This window comes from Tachysurus vachellii, chromosome 5 (assembly GCF_030014155.1).
Source record: "Tachysurus vachellii isolate PV-2020 chromosome 5, HZAU_Pvac_v1, whole genome shotgun sequence".
Taxonomy (NCBI): Eukaryota; Metazoa; Chordata; class Actinopteri; order Siluriformes; family Bagridae; genus Tachysurus; species Tachysurus vachellii.
In genome coordinates this window covers 27901812-27919316 of record NC_083464.1, presented here as the reverse complement: position 1 = coordinate 27919316, position 17505 = coordinate 27901812, and the positions used below count along the sequence as shown (strand labels likewise).

At 38.2% G+C, this 17505-nt stretch overlaps 2 pseudogenes; one reads left to right on the top strand and one right to left on the bottom strand.

Annotated features, from left to right (window-relative positions):
- Nucleotides 1–789, top strand: part of LOC132846328 (NACHT, LRR and PYD domains-containing protein 12-like) — a 36834-nt pseudogene extending 36045 nt beyond the window's left edge.
- Nucleotides 790–10291: 9502 nt separating this feature from the next.
- LOC132846062 (uncharacterized) overlaps nt 10292–17505 on the bottom strand; it is a 39605-nt pseudogene continuing 32391 nt past the window's right edge.

Genomic DNA, 17505 nt, shown 5'->3' with positions numbered 1-17505 from the left:
TAGTAAGAATGAAGAAATGTTTAACAATTATAAACAGGAGATGATCATGGTTTTTCTTAGAGCAGAGATGATTGCATTCTGTTGATCAAAAGTAGCACATGCTAGTTTTTTAATAATGTCTGTGTTTTTCTTTTATATTCAGGCTGTAATGAATATCAGAGTGCATGATGAAGACTCCGGTGTTCTTGCATTTCTATGTTGGGGATAGAGAACATGTTTATAAATACATCATTTATTTAGTTATAATAAACAGACTCAAAGACGTAATTAATTATGTATAGAGTGTATAATGATCTCTAATCACTGGATAAAATTCCCCCAACCTCAATCCCATAATAATCTGATGGATAAACCATACCAATCAGTGAGAAGGAGAGGAATAACATGGACAGGAACAATGTTTCAAGACATTTGTGGAATTCTCACATGATAGGATTGGCATGTGAGGAGTTCGGCTGAGGAGTTTATCTAAAGATTTTATCTGAGGAAGCTTCTAGTTGACTTGCTGCAGTTCTCATTTATCACTGTCTTTTGGGTAATTAATTTCCCAGTGCTGCTATACTAAATATCAGTACTCTTGGAAGAGCACAAACTAGTTCATGTTATTTTTCTGTATTGTGATTGGTATTGGTGTTTTATATTGTAATATGTTATACTTTCACACATGCATAGTTATAGTGTAATGTAATTGCTGACCAATTAATGTATGAGAAAATATGATTCCAGTCTATGCCATCAGTCTGACTGCTCTGCATTTACACACTGCATAAACAGCAAGCTGTGATGCTATAGGTGTTCTGACTCGTTTTTATTAGAGACAGAATTCACATTTTGTGCTACAACAGTGTGGGGTCTTCTGTGGGGTCGGACCAGATGGGTTAGCTTTCTCTCCCCACATGCATGAAAGAGCCTTAGGCACACATGACCCTGTCTCCAGTCCATCTATTGTCCTTCCTTGGGGCACTTTTGATAGGTACTAATCACTGCTTAACATGAACACCACACAAAATCTGTCAGACATGCTCTGTGCCAGCCGTCTAGGATTTGTCCCATTTTCAAAGTTGCTCAGAAGCTCACACTTGCCCATTTTTCCTACTTCCAACACATCTTTGAGAAGTGACTGTTCATTTGTGGCTTAAAATATCACAGCACATTACAGGTGCCATTGAAGCCAGACAATGTCAGTGGTTTTATGTTATGGCTGATCAGTTTACAAAACTTAAATCTTTGTAAATTTAAATACTCACACTTTCTTGCATATCTCTATCGCTTACAAGTTTATTTTAAAGAAATGTTGTCCTTCAGTGAGAGAAGGATGCTGCTTATGTATTTGATATCTGGATTTCATATTTTGAAGAAGTGTTTTTTTTTTTGACTGAGAGTATGCCTAAATAAAATGATAAAATGCCTATTTTTTTCACTTAGTGGTTATTTTGATTTGTCGCATTTTTTCTTGTTTTTGTTTAATTGCTGCCTGTCTCTTCTTTTATTGTATTACTTTCCTTTCAAAGGTCCAGTTCACAGTAATTCATGCTGTGTACAAAATTTTCTTTTCCTCTTGCAGTTTTTTTTTTATTATTATACACCTTTATTCTGCTTGTGCACGGACAAGATCCAAGATGGCTGTGCAGTTGTAGCATGCAGTGGCCACTCTGAATTCAAAATGGCTATTCATGTGTTTAACCTGACTTACCAAAGTACATAGACACCAAATACAGTGGTGTTTATGTATATGACCACCAGTAGCCTACAGTACAGTAATCATGCAACAATCAACCAGCATGACGATGTTCTGGGGAAGCTTCGTGACCTCGAATTTTGAGCAACATCACCTATTTTAGCATTTTAAAATAAAATGAGACACCCATTTAATTGGTTAATTCAATTCCAGGGGATTGAAATACAAATACTAACCAATGTCCATTTTGCTTCTTCTTTCAGCACATGTGCACGTCACACAGCTCCATATTTTCTCTAATTAAAAGTGCACTAAATTTTCATACAATCACTAAAAACAACCTTAGTTACCTTCCTTATACCAAGTCCCTGTATACAAGCTGTTACTAAATAAATAATTCATATTAATAGTAATATTATGCATTAATCATACAGTAAATACAGTACAGTAAAATAATAATGGTACAAAAATAATGGTACTAAAATTCTTATGTTTTTTCCTTCCATCATTTAAGTTTTTGTAAACAGGCTACAATTTAAGTTTGGAATGTATCTTTTGAATTTATTAGTCATTGTATAATATTGACAGAATTTGGCTGACAATTTTTATCAAATATTGACAAAAATGCAGTTTAGCAATAAGGGTCAAATGTTTGCACTCATGGGTTTTTGATCCACAGTTTAATACCACTGAAGTAACATTGGTTTACTCACTGATCCATCACCTGGTAGTGAGCACTAATGTACAGCTCTCACGACAGCTGCATCTTTAATTATTTAATGAACTGAGATTGAATGGAGTTCAAACTGACTTATTCTGGTTACATACATGGAAAAGCTTTCCCAGGATTACTGGCTGTGAATATAAAAACAAAAATCTATTTGCATGCAGCATGTGCACACATTCACACCCAGGGGCAATTTATTATTTTTTTATATATTAAAGCCAGAGGAAACCAGATTTTTCTTTTTGAAGACATAAAAGTGTAGCCCTCTCACTCAATCCTCTTTCTCGAGAATGTGATACCCTATATCATACCAGTATCGAGAACTCACACAGTGCATGGAAGGATAATTAGTGATTATTTTACGTTATCCCTGTATATGGGTCTGTATTTGGGACTTTGGTTTACACCTGTTCCTGTGGGGGTCACCGCTTCACTTTCATGTCGCTTGGCTGCTCTGGCTACGCTGCTTTGTTTTATGTAGCACCTTGATCCTGGAGAAACGTTGTCTCATTTCACTATGTAGTGCAACAGCTATATATGTTTGAAATGACAATAAAAGCTGCTTGACTTGACTTGTGTGCCTTGCTCCCCCCACCTGACTCACCGTGTGCTTTGCTCTACCCCCATCTGACTGGCTGTGTGCCTCGTACCCCTCCCGACTCGCCGTATTCCTTGCTCTCCCCTCATGTGCCTTGCAGTGTTCCTCACTCCTCTTTATTGTTTCCATTAATAAACCCCTTTTACATTATCCCTGCATAATGATGGCACCAGCAAGGTGAAGCAGTCCTCTCCAGGAGTGTTGTGTATCCCTTACGTCCCTTTAGCCTCTGAGCCTAGCTTTCTGCTGTGCTCTTCTCCTGGAGGGTATGTGCTCCAGCGGCACTCCTGATTGGCCCGTGCTTTTTGGCAGGAGTTTTTTCTGACAGCCCCTATCCCCGTCAATGACATTACTAAATGGTAGAGGTGGCACGGTACATGAAAAAACACCTGAACCGTTCGCTTCGCTTGTCTCGGTTCGGTTCGACGCATGCGCAATGTAGCCCCGTGCTCAGTTTCGCCTCAGACAGTTTCGCGTGAACATACATATAGGCAAGTGGAGGAGATAATGAAGGCTGCCCGGAGTTGGCGGATGCGCCCGCGTCGTTCAAGTCCGGTGTGTGGGAACATTTTGGATTTCATGTTTTCATGACTGTGTGCAAGCATTGTGCAAAATGCATTCAATATGCTAATGGCAACACTTCTAATATGACAGTTTGAGAAGACATCATGCCAATGTGTCGATAAGCACAAACAGGAGAGAGCCGGGTAGGAAACAACTTCTACTGTCTGCAGCATTTAAGCAACCTCTCAGTGATAAGTTGAACAGGGCAATAGCCATAACTAAAGCATTGGGGATGTTTATAGCAAAAGATATGCAACCGTGCAGCGTGATTGAGAGTGAAGGATTTCGTCAGCTGATGAATGTACTCAGGCTGAGGTTTAATATTCCCTCTCACCGACACTTTGGCACCACTGTCATTCCAAAACTGTATGACGAGACACAAACAGAAATTGAAAAAGAATTGTCCGACACAGCCCATGTAGCTCTCACTACAGATGGATGGACCTCCAGGGCCAATGAAAGTTTCCTCACGGTGACCGCTCACTATATTACTTCGGAGTGGGAAATGAGAAGCTGCATTTTGCAAACACGCCCCATTTATGAAAGTCATACCAGTGAGAATCTCTCTGAAATGCTGAGAGACGCAGTGGCAGAATGGAAACTGGAGAGGGTAAATAGCATAATTCCTGTTACTACAGATAATGCTAAAAATATAGTGAATGCTATCGATTTAGCAGCGGGACTTGGGCCACAGATCGGGTGCTTCGCACACACAGTTAACCTTGCAGCCAAGAGTGCAATCTCACTAAACCAAGTATCCCGACTCTTGGGGAAGGTTAGGAAGGTGGTTAGCTTCTTTCACCGAAGCACAACAGCTGCCCATGCCCTGAAAACCAAGCAGGATATGCTGGAATTGCCTGTTCACAAACTAATTCACGACGTAACAACTCGTTGGAACTCCACATACGACATGTTAGAACGTTATGTGGAGCAACAGGCTGCCATCTGCCGTATCTCCATCTATGCCGTAATGGACAAGGATATGAAGAAGAAAGTCAAGGACATTGCATTGTTAACTGAAAGTGAGACAAAACTGGCAGAGGGTCTCATTAATATTCTCAAACCTCTGAAGAATGTAATCACCCTCATGAGCACAGAAACATCCCCCTCAGTTTCAACGATTATCCCACTGCATAATATGATACTGAAATCCATGACATCAAGTGCAGAGGACAGTACCACCATCAAAGAAGCTAAGACAGCCATCACTAAAGTCCTTAAAGGCAGATACAATGACCCTGGTGTTCAGGATTATCTGACAGAAAATGTGGACAAACTGATATTCTTGCAGAAGAATATGAAAATTAAGTTGGAACAGAGGATTGTTTTTTTTAATGCAGCATTTTATAGCAATTTTGATAGCCAGCATTTTTGTTTTTAATATTTAAATATATACAGTGGCACTTTAATCTCTAGTTTCCAAATACAGCACTTTATTTCAAGTGAAAGAAATGTATCCTCACTCTCAGGGAATAGAAGCATTGTTTATACTGTTTTTGTGTTAAGATGGTTAAACTTATGCTTGACTTTATGATTATGGCATTTGCTATTGTTATAGCCTCATTATATTATGTCATTACATTATATTATATATTTATGTTTAAAATATTTTGACTTTAAAAGACAGAGCTTGTAAGAGTTCCTCTCTTTTTCTTTATTTTTTATTTTTTTGTAAGAGGTACACTGAAGTTGGCAGTTTGATACAGTAAATGCAAGTTAATTTCAGTCTTTGTGTGCTAAAAGGGCACAAGTTCCTGTAGAGATAACAATACACATTCAACTTTTTTTGCCAAATAAATGAAAAGCATGTCATCATCAATGTCTTCTCTCTTGCTGTATCAAAATCTCACCTAGCTTTTACTCAGAGATGGTCCCAATAATGTGCTTAAAGTCAAGTCAAATTCAGTTATTGCATGATTACATTACAAAAATGTTAATACTGTATCCTAAATTGTGGATAATTAAGCTAATAAGCTATATATCAAATGCTGAAGGAAATTTCTGGAGTGTTGAAGATTAAAAGAAAAAATAACAAGAACCGCACAGAACCGAAAACCATGACCCTAAAACCGTGATACGAACCGAACTGTGGGTTTTGTGAACCGTGCCACCCCTACTAAATGGGCCCAGGAATACTTCCAGAAACCACTGTCGGTACAATCTGCCTTGCCATCTGCAGATGCCAACTAAAGCTCTATCATCCAAAAAGGAAGCCATATGCGAACATGGTCCAGAAGAACTGTCATGTCCTGTGGGCTGAGGCTCATTTAAAATGGACTGTTTCAAAGTCAAGAAGTGTTCTATGATCAGACGAGTCCAAATTCAACATTCTTGTTGGAAATCAAGGATGCCATTTCCTCTGGGCTAAAGAGGAGGAAGACTTTCCAGGTTGTTATCAGCGTTCAGTCCAAAAGCAAGCACCTCTGATGGTATGGGTATGCAGGCAGCTTGCATGTTTTGGAAGTCACTATGAATGCTGAAAGGTATATAAAGGTTTTAGAGCAACATACTGTATGCTCACCTCCACATGGCATCTATTTCAGGAAAGGCCTTGTGTATTTCAGCAGGGCAATGCATAACCACATACTGCAGCTATTACAACAGCATGGCTTCATCGTAGAAGAGTCAGGGTGCTGAATTGGCTGCCTGCAGTCGAGATCTTTCAACTATAGAGAACATTTCGTACATCATTAATTGAAAAATACGTCAAAGACGACCACAAACTCGTCAGCAGCTGGAAACCTACAGTATATGTGGCAAAAATGGGACCACATTTCCCACACCAAAACTCATGATCTCAATGCCCCGATGGTCTTTTATTTATCATGGTAAACATGCCGCCATCCCAACTATTTTGAAACCTGTAGCAAGCATCAAATTTGAAATGAGCTCATTTAGTGTATATAAGTTTAAACATTTGTTATGTTATCTATGTTCTATTGTGAATAAAAGAAATCATGTAATTTTAAAGTCTTTTAGTTTTCATTTTATTAAAATTTAAAAACACGTCCCAACATTTTCAGATTTTGGGTTGTAATCTAGTGACTGAGAAACCCAACTTCAGCCTAAGCATGTGGTGGCTGGGGTTCCTCCTGCTTGAATTGTAGCTGCATGTCTTATTATCTGTGTGTTTCAGCAGGTCCACAGTCAGTCTACACCTACATTCCCATCTCCAACAATAGCTACTTACTGTAAACTTTACTTAGAGAGTTGATTTTGCTGAACTAACATTATGCAAATAGCCAAGCATTAGCCAAACACTCTCAGATATTGCATTGCTTTTTTTTTTTTTTTTTTACAGTACCCACATTTCCAATCTGGAAATCCTCTGAACAAATTCTGACTGAAAACATCACAAACAGTCAAAAACAACTAAACAATCACAATCAAAAACAACTAAAATCAACTAATTAAAACTGTCCATTTCATAATGAATTTAAAGTTTTAAATTCATTATGAAATGGACAGTTTTAATTAGTTGATTTTAGTTGTTTTTCAGTAGATCAATGTACACAGGGAAATTATTCCACTACTGACATGACTAATAAAGATGAGGTAGGGAAGCAGGTAAAAATGCACAACAGATAGGAGAATCTTCCCATATTCACTAATTCCCAGGTAAGTCTACACGTAAAGTGTATAAAATTACTGAGATAAACATAATGTTTGTATTCACCACTGTGTACAATGTGGACTAATCCAGTCTGAGTTGTTTTAACTTAGCAATGTTGGGTTATGATGCGGACCCCGCATTTATATTGAACCTCAAATGCAATGCTCTCTCCAAAAAACCTTCTGTAACACTATATTGTGTTAGTCACAATTAAACAACTGTTACAAAATAATTAGGTGACAAAATGGTAACCAATATTAATGTTACACAACAAAAAATATGGCAACATTGTATTTATGTATTTTATTTCTTAAAAACATATTTGATACATTTATGCAAGCCATTTTAAGTAACTAAATACAGTAATACCTCAAGATACGAGTTTAATTCGTTCCGTGACCTTGCTCGTATCTCAAATTGATTTGAGATACAAGCAATTTGAGATACGAGCAAGGTCACGGAACGAATTAAACTCGTATCTCAAATTACTTGTATCTCAAAGCAATTTTCCCCATTTAAATGAATTGAAATCCAATTAATCCGTTCCAGCTCGCAAAATTCCACTCCAGTTGTTTTGTTTTATGTGTTTTAAATATGAAAAATGTACAGTACCTGTATTTATAAATGACAAATATTGTATAAAAACATACAGTAATGAAAGAGAATGTTAAAAAAATAAACTGGTTTTACTATAAAGTGTATTATTTACCTTGGAGATCAGATGACTTGAGCTAACGGAAGATGCGCCCGGAGGTTGAGGGAGGAGTAAACAGGCGGAGGAGTTTTGTCTCGTACGTACACTTTCACTTTCGTTCACTTACTCGCTACTGTACACTCTTAATGATACTTTACACTTAAATGGAACTTAACTAAACTTAACTAAAATTAATGAACTTAACTGAAATTCTCTTAACTTAACTGAACTTAATTGCTACAATTTCTCTTCACTTGTTTTTGCCTTTTTTTGTCACTCTTTACTCACTAACATCTGCCAGTCGTTTTAATAAAAACCTGTCAAAAGGAGGTTTGTTTCTTCCTCTCTTTTAAAATGTTTCTGAAATGTGTAAGGCGAGTGTCATTAAACAACGCTGATGCACGATCAGTTGCAAATATTTCTGGTAGGGATGTCCCGATTAGGTTTTTTTGCCCTTGAGTCCGAGTCCGAGTCATTTGATTTTGAGTATCTGCCGATACCGAGTCCCGATCCGATACTTCTATAATACATTAAAAAAGAATAAAGAAGAGTGAATAAACAGATCCAGGATGTTCCTTATTTTTTATTTAATTCACCTTATTTTAACATTCAACAACCAAAGCACTTCTGTGAGGTAGCTTGAACAATCAAGTAATAAATAACATAAATTCTTCACTTTTGGACTTTAGTGCAACAGTAAATATAAAAAAGTCTAATATAAAAACAAATAGCACCTCAACTTAAAATGCCCGGCAGGCATGTAAACAAATAAAAAAATAAAAGTGCCACAGTGTTTGCAAAGCGAGTAATGTGCTTTTAGGAACTACACTCCTATACGCACTGAGATACTGGGTTGCAACAGCAGCCATAAAGGGAAACTGATTAGCACGTTCTTTCCAGTACTGAAGTGGGTCACTTTTCTTAGGGGTGTTTTTTTGTGAGAGGTAGGTCTGCACTTGAGTTTCTGCTGATGTGGTACTCACGGACCTGAAATCCCAAGTTTACATATCTCACAGTTTGCTATGGCAATGTTGTTGTCATCAACTTTATAATACCTCCAGACCGCAGACATACTTGCGCTTTCCGCTTCAAGCTGCTTCCGTGTTCTACTTTTAACCAATAGCGTCTCTGCAACAAAGTAATGTCATGCCGCACGCGCTGCTGTTTCTGTGTGGAGTCAAAGTGTCTAACTCTGTGCCACTGCATAACTATAGATGTGTTAAAAATAATGAGAATATATTTACATATATATCCGAGTCCTGATCGGGAGGTAACATCCGATTCCGATCGAGTCTGAAACCATGTGATCGGGCCCGATTTCCGATCATGTGATCGGATCGGGACATCCCTAATTTCTGGGATGTTCGTATCTCACACGTGGTTGTTGGGGATCTTTGTTTCGGTGGCGGCGGCTCGGATGCTTGTATCTCACAAGTGGTTGTTGGGGATCTTTGTTGCGGCAGCTCGGATGCCCTTATCTCGCACGTGGTTGTTGGGGATCTTTGTTTCGGCGGCGGCGGCTCGGATGCTCTTATCTTGCACGTGGTTGTTGGGGATCTTTGTTTCGGTGGTGGCGGCTCAGATACTCGTATCTCAAAAATGTGTTTGTATCGCAAGGCAAAAATTTTGTCGAATCACAGCTCGTATCTCAAAAAAATTCATATGTCAATGCACTCGTATCTCGAGGTATCACTGTACAATATGATCGGTCACAAACGTAATCCCTATACAATATAGCCTCAAATATCCTAACACATAGACAAAGTGAAAACTTATAATAGACCAGATTTTAAAGCCGTTCCTTTTTTTAATATTTTATTTATTGGACAACCAATTACAGTCTTCAAAAGAATGTGTCATACCTAGTAACAGGTTTAGCCTACCCTCTCTCTCATATAAAAGTTGTTATACTTGCTCAGAGTTGCTCTGAGATTGGTCCTGAATCAATCTTAAGAGAAGATTCCTACTTAGAATTTTCTGTAGCACATTTCTCACATGGGCCTCCTCAGTTGAATTAGTTCATCAGACAAACTCCTCAGATGCCAATCCTATCAGGCAGGTTTTTGTCCAATGTCATGAAGCTGTTCCTGTCTATTTTATTTCTCTCTTCCACTGACTGGGTTCAGCTTGAGTTCAAGTGTTTTTTCATCTGTTTTAAATAATCCCTCATAGTTTTTATGGAATTGAGGTCCAGGAAACTTTATCCAAAGATCAGAGGTCATTAGAGTAGAATTGTGTGCAGTCTGATTCACTGTACATGATAAACTTTTCACTTTTCTCCAAATCTGTTTAATATGTTATAATTGAATGAGTGTTCTCTATTCCCTACACAAGTTCTCTATTCCCTATCAGGGAAATGCAGGAATACCGAACTCATCACACACACGGATATTCACCATGAATCTAAAAGAAAAAACTCAAATTAATAACCGCGCAGCTGACTGTGGTACATAATGATCAACAACATTTTATAATCTCTGCTTCAAGAGAATAATTATCATCTCCCTTTTATAATTAATCACTCAACATTTCTTCATTCTTACTAACATCTGTGTTCTAACATTTAGCTAGAACAAATGATAATAAGCAGATATTTACCCATTACATCACTGCTCTTATCCAAATCACAGAATGTTCTGCATTCACATGGATTTTAAACCAACACACTTTTAGAGACAGCGTCACTGAAGAAGAGACAGGAGTCAGAGCTAGAGGTAGCCGAGCTGAAGATGTTGAGGTTCTCTTTGGGAGTGACAAGATTGGACAGGATTAGGAACAAGTACATCAGAGGGACAGCTCATGTTGGACGTTTGGGGGACAACGTTAGGGAGGCCAGATTAAGATGGTTTGGACATGTTCAAATATTAGTATAGTAATATACTATAGTATAGTATATAGTATAATATAGTAATAGTATAGTAATTAGTAATATGAGTATATTGGTAGGAGAATGTTGGACATGGAGCTGCCAGGAAGGAGGCAAACAGGAAGGCCAAAGAGGAGGTATATGGATGTAATTAATGAGGATATGAAGCTAGTGGGTGCAAGTGTTGAGGATGCAGAAGATAGGGATAGGTGGAGAGAGATGATTCGCTGAGGCGACCCCTGAAGGGAAAAGCCGAAAGAAGAAGAAGACAATTTACTGAACACAAAAGAGCATTAAAGCCAATTGTTAGAAAAAATTTGATTGAAATAAAATATATTGAATTGTTTTTTATTCCTAACCTGGTAATCTGATTTTTATAAACTAATGATAATGAGGTTGAACTTTTAGTAAAGGTCATTACTCACTTCAGTGTATGTAGTTTGTAATGTTCATCATTCTTAAGAGCAGAGAGCAGCTTCATTCCTGAGGTTCCTATTTTATTACCAGACAGATTCAATTCTCTCAGGTGTGGGGGTTTTGATACGAGGGCTGAAGTCAGAGCAGCGCAACCTTCATCTGAGACACCACACTTGTACAACCTGCAGAAAGATACAATAACACAATCTACACTGGTTGTACACAGGGGCAATTCTAGGCTAGATTAATTTACATTCACTGCATTTGGCAGACTACAACAAAATCTGCATACTACTCATTAACACAGAGTTAAGAGACTCCTCAGTCCTGGACTTTTTTCTTAATCACCAATATAAAAATATATTTAAAAAATCCTATTTCATTTAATTTTTTTTAAAACCCAGAACATATTTCATATATTACACTATTTTGTCTGAATTGAAAACAGTCACACTGCCATGCCACTGATACATGTTCATATACAGTGATGCCTCGGGATACGAGTGCTCTGACAAACGAATGTTTTGAGATACGAGCTGTGATTCGACCAAATTTATTGGCTTGAGATACGAGCAAAATTTTGAGATACGAGCATCCGAGCCGCCGCCGCCGAAACAAAGATCCCCAACAACCACGTGTGCTCGGTTTCCCCGTCTCACTCGGTTAAAGCCGCCTTCACACTGCACACGACAAACGACGCCGATAAACAGGAGGTCATTCATTTCTAGAGATGAGCCGGATACTCGGCTGAAACGAGTATCCGGTACGGATAAAGCACTTCTGCCGAGTACGAGTATTATACGAGTAATACGAGTCAATATCTGTGCTCGGATTGAATTAAAATCATCATTGGGTAGCTGATTGTGTCAGCGTTCTGTGATAGGCTAGTCACAGCACCCCTCCCCTACACACATACAGATGTATTGTGTTGCTGTGTCTCGCTCTGCTCACTCACAGTCACACACAGAACAGCTCTCTGTCTCTCCCTCAGTCACTCAGGTTCGCGGGTCTTTTCTGTTAACTTTTAGGGTTTCTTCAGCTTTTTACTGTACTTCGGGTTGTAACATTAATAATACGTACTTACTAACCAGTAGAGTTTTCTTTTTTAAACGTTCAGCTGTCTCTAACCAGTAACCAGACACCGAGTGTCTGACACGTTTTTGCTGTATTTCATAAAAACATAAAGGTTGTAAGCTAGTGTCATAAATATTACAAATTAATTATTACCGGTTAAAGGCCCGCCCATTTCAAGACAAGCCCCGCCTACTTCCACTTATATACTGCACTTATATAGTGCACAGGCTCCCCGTGACCCGAGGTAGTTCGGATAAGCGGTAGAAAATGAGTGAGTGAGTTTTTATTCCGGTTTCCTACCCCGGTCCAAAGACATGCATGGTAGGTTGATTGGCATCTCTGGAAAATTGTCCGTAGTGTGTGATTGCATGAGTGAATGAGAGTGTGTGTGCCCAGCGATGGGTTGGCACTCCGTCCAGGGTGTATCCTGCCTTGATGCCCGATGACACCTGAGATAAGCACAGGCTCCACGTGACCCGAGGTAGTTCGGATAAGCGGTAGAAGATGAATGAATGAATGTTAACCATATCTTAACCATATTTCACTTGGAAGAAGATATCTTCTGCCAACATACTCTCAGTTAAATTTCTCCATGTTGTATTTTGTGAACACAAGCTCCTCCACATGTGAGGCGAGCAGTCTGGAGCGATGTGGGGACACAATATCTCCTGCTGTGCTAAAGATCCTATCAGAGGAGACACTTGTTATGGGGCAGGTGAGATATTTCATTGCCACATGAGCCAGGGCTGGCCGTGTCTGCATCATTTTTGACCAGAAGGTCACTGCAGGATCTGAGGTCAGTGATTCAGTGCTGTCCTCAGCTAAGTAGCTCTCAACTATCTTGAGGGAGGTCATAGCACTAGATGAGGCAGATTTGGCTTTTGGTTTAGCAAGATTGTGCATTGCCCCCCAAAAGAGGCTTTTTCGCCCACTGGTCTCACTCTCAAATGAGGATGAACTGGCAGCTTCAGGTACCCCAGAAACATCATCCGCTTGGAGTTCTGCATCCACCTCTGCAGCCACATGAGGAGTTTCAACTAAGTTAATGAGTGACGGGAAGCTATGCTAAGGTTAACTAGCCTATAGCCTACATCTTGCTGTCTGCAAAAGACAGAGTAACTTAAACTTACCATATAACTCCCACAAGTACTGTACATACAATTCGACACAACTACACAAGCATTGTTTTAACCTTTTTAACCGAACGTTAACGTTACTCTGTCAACAACCTATTGTCTAAATTATGAGAACACCCGACTGCACACGTCAATAATGAAGCATAATGGAATAATCTCCTGATCAAACTCCGCTTCCCGAAAGTTATAAACTGCCTCCGGAACCCAGTTAAGGTACAAAAATCTATTCAACAAAAATAGTCATGCAGTGAAGTCTTTTTTCGCTCAGCTGAGCCTTCTCTGTTGCTGTGTGGAGCAGCCTGTGTCAGTCACCTCTTTTACCCCCCACCCCCCAAATCCTGAATGTCACTCACTCACTCACTCACTCATGTGGGCATGCACTGCGGTCTCATGAGAAAACGCAGCTTTTTGATATAAAGTTTCTCTTGTTCCCGAATACAAATATTTTTTTAAGTATTTGTTCGAAATAAGTAATATAATATAATAATAATATATTATATATATAAATATACATATGTGTTTGTGTGTGTGTGTGTATATATATATATATATATATATATATATATATATATATATATATATATATATATATATATATGTATATATATATATATATATACATATATATATATATATACATATATATAAAATGGTGTGTTTTATTTATACAGATGTGATTATATATTATTATGGCCTGGATGAAGATAGTTAATGATTTATCATTAATGTTTTAAAATACGATCTTACCTCAGTATCTCCAGTTTACAGTGAGGACTCTCCAGTACAGCAGACAGACTCTTCACTCCTACGTCTCCTAGATTATTCCAGGACAGATCCAGATATCTCAGGTGAGAGGGGTTTGATCTCAGAACTGAAGTTAGAGCAACACAGCCTTCATGTGATACACCACACTCCCACAACCGACAGTGGTTGCAGACAAGGTCGTGTGTAGAGTTTGATCACTACTGGAGCACAGGCCACCCAAGAGTTATTTATTGCTTTCCGTTTTTGGATTGTGTCTTTGGATTGTTTACATCAATGAATGGTTCCCTGCTTTTATGATATCTGCCAGTTTTGTTCTCACTCTGAATCCGTCATTGTTTGCTGTGTTGCTTTCGTAAACTCTGCAAATTCTTCTGCTTTCCTGACTGGTGCATCACAACAGTTTTGTTTGTTAAATTTTACACTTTAATGTACATTAAAAATGTTTTGTTTTGCTAAAATTGCAATTTTTTCAGATAACCCATTTTTAAAAATGTATAAAAACCTTAAATCCACAACTCCTCAGTCATCAGCTATAATGTTTTATTATGAATTATCATCTGACTGCAAGTTGGAAAAGTCTAAAAGAGGAGAAGTGCAGTCAGAGGATGGGGCAAAGTGAGAGGGAGCAGGGTTTATGACTGAAGAGGATGGACAGGTTATTTTCATTTCAACCTTCATGTGTCAAACCAGTCAAGTAACGTAAATGTTAACATTTGATGAACAGAAAAACCTATTTTTAGACTTATCTACTGTAATACTCTAAAAAAAACAGGAATTATCAGGAACATTTTACTGTAGACAGTTTGTCCTATGGTGGACTGTGCAACACACATTAGGTCTATAAGACCAGGTCCATAAGAATAGAACTTAGACTTTTCTATTGTCCTTCTTAGATAGTTAGGAAGTAACATGTGGTCAGACTCTAATTAGCTGTTGGAAAAGTTATTAGTTCATTGTTCATTATTATGACCTGGATGATAATTAGACCATGATTTATCATTACTATTTTAAAATATGATCTTACTCCAATTTCTGCATTTTACAGTGAGGATTCTCCAGAACATCAGACACTCTTTACACCTATTAAACACTCTTTACACCTGAGTCTCCTATTTTATTCCCAGACAGATTCAGTTGTCTCAGGTGTGAGGGGTTTGATCTCAGAGCTGAAATCAGACCAGCACAGCCTTCATCTGAGACACCACAATTACATAACCTGTAGAGAGACACAATAACACACTCTTCATCAACAGATTTCTATTTTTGTTACTTTAAAGATTATGTGTTTGTAAATTATTTTATAATTTAGAATGACTAAAGAATTAAATATCCATTTATTCTAATGAACACTTTCATTAATGATCACACTGAGTGTTAGATTTAGTTTCTCTCTTCTGTTACGTGTAATATGTTTTCAGCAGCTGAAACTGAACAGAGTACAGTAGACTGACCATAAACTTTTAAGTGACTCAACATAAAGCCCCTTTATAACACTAATCATCGTCATCGTTTTTTAATACTAAAAATGATTTAAATTCCAGATTACACTACATTAAAATACACTGGTTTTAAATTATATTTTGATTTGCATTCAATTTTATTTTTTCTACCATAAATTGCCATTTTAGTTTGACCTTGCAAAAATCCAACATGCTCTAAGTCTACTTAAAACTACAGATAAATAAAGATTTAAATTCAGAATGTTTCATCACATTAAAACTAATTAAAACAATGGATGCCTGAGATAGGCACAGGCTCCCCATGATAAGCGGTAGCGAATGAATGAATGAATGAAAACAATGCACAAAGGTTTTAGTCTAGTCTACAGTGTAGAAAAGCATGAAACACAGTTTTCCTTTAAAAACAAAAATGACATCTACACACATGGACAAAATTGTTGGTACCCTTCGGCCAATGAAAGAAAAACTCACAATGGTCACAGAAAAAACTTTAATCTGACATAAGTAATAATAAATAAAAAATCTATGAATGTTGACCAATGAAAGTCAGACATTGCTTTTCAACCATGCTTCAACGGAATTATTTAAAAAAAAATAAACTCATGGAATAAGATGCTGTGGAGTGATGAAACAAAGATTGAGTTATTTGGTCATAACAAGGGGCATTATGTATGGCGGCAAATGAACACAGCATTCCAAGAAAAACACTTGCTACCCACAGTTAAATTTGGTGGAGGCATAGATCTCTGTGTAGCCAGTGCCGGTACTGGGAATCTGGTTAAAGTTGTGGGTCGCATGGATTCCACTCAGTATCAGCAGATTCTTGAGAATAATGTTCAGTCACAAAGTTGAAGTTACGCCAGGGCCGGATATTTCAACAAGACAATGACCCAAAACACTGCTCAAAATCTACTCTGGCATTTATGCAGAGGAACAAGTACAATGTTCTGGAATGGCCATCCCAGTCCCCAGACCTGAATATCATTGAACATCTGTGGGTGATTTGAAGCGGGCTGTCCATGCTCGGCAACCATCAAACCTAACTAAACTGGAGACATTTTGTATGGAGGAATGGTCCAAAATACATTCATCCAGAATCCAGACACTCATTACAGGCTTAAGGAAGTGTCTAGAGCATAGGTCACTAACAGGCGGACCGCGGTCCAGGTCCAGACCCAGAAGCTGTCCAATCAGGACCCGGACCTACAGCCAAAACAAAAGGTTCTGATTTAAAACTTGATGGGGCGCATCCATTTTTTTGCAACTGCGACTTAACAGTGCAAGACAGATGAGAGAGAATTAGAGTAAAGTTACACATGAAAGAAAGATAGCGATACATGTAGAAAACAAAGGGAGAGAAACAGACGAGTGAGATGGAGAAAGGGAGAATAAAGAACAAATGGCGCTCTAGAAAAAAAGAAAAGTGGACAGGGAAAATAGAGAATTTAATCCAGAATGGACAGATTCATTTCTGTTCACACTTCCCACTTCACACTAAACCATTGTCTCATATGTTCAGAAACTGTGGCACTTATTAAAAGTGGCAATGTGAAACACCATTATGAGACAAAACACAAAGGATTTGAACAAACATATCCACTCAATTCTGAAGACAGCGTCCCTGAGACAGCTTTCCCAGGTCTGAGGAAAGTAGCCCTATACATCCTGACCATGTTTGGCTCTACATACAACTGCGAGACAGCTTTCTCTACAATGAACATAATCAAAACTAAATATAGTTCCAGGCTCACTAATGAGCACCTCCACATGTGTATGAAAACGGCCCTGACTCCATTCAAGCCCAGGTTTAACATCCTGGCAAGCCAAGCTAGAGCTCAGTTCTCTCACTGAGATATAAAAGGGAAAGTTAAGTACTTTATTTAAACATACACAATTTTCACATTTTATTTATT